This window comes from Chenopodium quinoa, unplaced genomic scaffold, assembly GCF_001683475.1.
Source record: "Chenopodium quinoa cultivar QQ74 unplaced genomic scaffold, ASM168347v1, whole genome shotgun sequence".
In the NCBI taxonomy this organism is placed as follows: Eukaryota; Viridiplantae; Streptophyta; class Magnoliopsida; order Caryophyllales; family Amaranthaceae; genus Chenopodium; species Chenopodium quinoa.
Genome location: NW_018744763.1, coordinates 15,540 through 17,960, shown reverse-complemented (window position 1 = coordinate 17,960; position 2,421 = coordinate 15,540).

Below are 2,421 nucleotides of genomic sequence, written 5' to 3'. Positions count from 1 at the left end.
TGTTTCGTGTAACTTGTGAGTTTTCTTGAGTTTAGAATCATCATCCATCTCTTTGGAGGGTGTTTTTAGACTTACATCATCTGGTATTAGAGCCTAGGTAAGGGTTTTCTTGAAGAAAATCGAGTTTGAAGGCATTTGGAGCAAAACGGCAGAATTCGATCAGTTTGGAGTTACGGTTTGTAAAGGCCATATCTCCTTCGTTTTCTATCCAAATTTAGTGATTCTTTTTTTGAATCTGGATATGTTTTTGTGTAGAACACTAAAAAAAAAAATTCATATTTTTCGGATTTTTTCTGCTAATAAACTGGGCAGGTTTTTCGAAGCAGCGCAGAAAAGAAACAAATCTAGGAAGGCAGAATTCAATTGAAGATTTCTCCCTCATCAGAAAATCTTTTGAGGAGTTTCTTTCTTTCAAATTGGTTGTTTTGATCTAAATTTTCTGAATTTGTAAGCCTTTGAGAGTCTCGAGGCAATTTTCTTTTGAATTTTGTGTCTAATTTCGGCAGTTTTCACTCATTGTTCTTGTATAGCCTAGTAAAATAGTGGAAATCATGGCTAGTGAGGAGCTTGCTAGAATGTTGCAAGTAATCACTGAAAAATTGGAGAGTTTGGAGAAAAAAAACAGAAGAAAGTGAGGAGGAGAAGGCTAGGCAAAATTCTAGGATGGATACGATTGCCGATATGGTGTTGCAAACAACTAGAAAACTGAACGATTTAGAAAATGAGGATGTGGGTGGTGGAAACAACCTTAGGAAATTTGATGAAGATAGGGGGCTTAAGATTGACCTACCAGAGTTTGATGGGGGACATGATAGTGAGGCCTTTTTAGATTGGGTGAGGCAAATTGAAACTGTTTTTGACTATAAGGGGTTTAATGATAAAAAAAAGGTTCAACTTGTCTGTTCTAAAACTCACTAAACTTGCTGCCCTATGGTATGAAAACCTCAAGGCAAATAGAAGAAGAGAGGGAAAAGAAAAGATTGACTCATGGGAGAAGTTATAAAAAAGAAGATGAGGGGAAAATGGGTAAATAGGGAGTATGAACAAGAGCAATACTTAAAATTGACCCATCTATCCCAAGAAAACATGAGTGTAGAAGAGTACATTAAGGAGTTTGAGAAGTTGTGTTTGGTGTGTGACTTGCAAGAGAAGGAGACCTTTAAAATTGCTCGTTTTGTCAAAGGTCTTTCGAAGAGTATTAGCCAAAAGGTGGAAGTGACTTACTATACCACTTTTAGTGATGTTTGTAAGCTCGCCTTAAAGTATGAGGCACAAGCTAAGGAGGAAAAGGAGAAAGAGAAGCCCAAAACTGTTTCTTTTAAGAGTACTTCGAAATTTACTCCTTTCAACTCTAATGAGAGAACTTTTCAAAGTGAAACTTTTCCAAATAGCTCATCTAGTTCTAAGTTTGATAAAGGGAAAGAAAAGCAAGTAGTTTCCCCTAGTGAGCTTGCAACTAGGAGAAAATGCTTCAAGTGTCATAGTAGGGGTCATATCGCTAGTGAGTGTCCTAGTAAAACTGTTTTGACCGCCACACAATGCGCAATTATGGATGAAGAAGAACAAATGTATAACTTTGTGACCCAAGAAGAAGAGAGTAATGGGAGGACGACTTTGAAGAAGAGATTTCTCCGGAAAGTGACCATAACTTGTTGGTGGTTCGCAAAATCTTACTTGGTGAGCCCAAGTTGATGAGAGGCAACGAAACAACTTGTTCCACACTAGGTGCAAGATAGGTGAAAAAACTTGTAATGTGATTGTGGATAGTGGCACTCAATTTGATGTGATTTCGTCTAAGGCTGTGAGTAAGTTAAAGCTACCTACTAGGGTTCATGATGAGCCTTATAAGCTCAATTGGTTGAACGATTGTACCAACATAAGGGTGAAGAAACAAGCCTTGGTGACATATTCCATTGGAGGGTTCAAAGATGAGCGTTGGTGTGATATTCTTCCTATGGATGCTTGCCATTTGTTGCTTGGAAGACCGTGGCAATTTGATCATGATTCGGTACACAAATGTAAATCTAATGTGTTTATTGTAACTACCAAAGATGGTAGAAAAGTTAGATTGTTGCCTTGACCTCCCAAAGTTGCTAAAAAAGAAAAAGAGAAAAGCAACTATCTTGTAATTTGTACCGAACTTGAAAATATAGTGGAAGAAATGGGGGAAGGGTATGCTTTGGTTGGGAAGGCCAAAGATGAGATTTGTATTTCTCATAATAACTCATCACCTTTAAATGTGTTGTAAGGAGAATACAAGTATGTTTTTCTTGATGACTTGTCCAACCGTCTACCTTCAATTAGGTGTATTGACCATGCCATTCCAAGAGTCCATTTGCCTCACAATTCTATCTGCCTCCAAATGAAACTTAAAGGGGGGAATAAGTGGAAAACGACGTCTCAAACCAAGCAAGGGTTGTA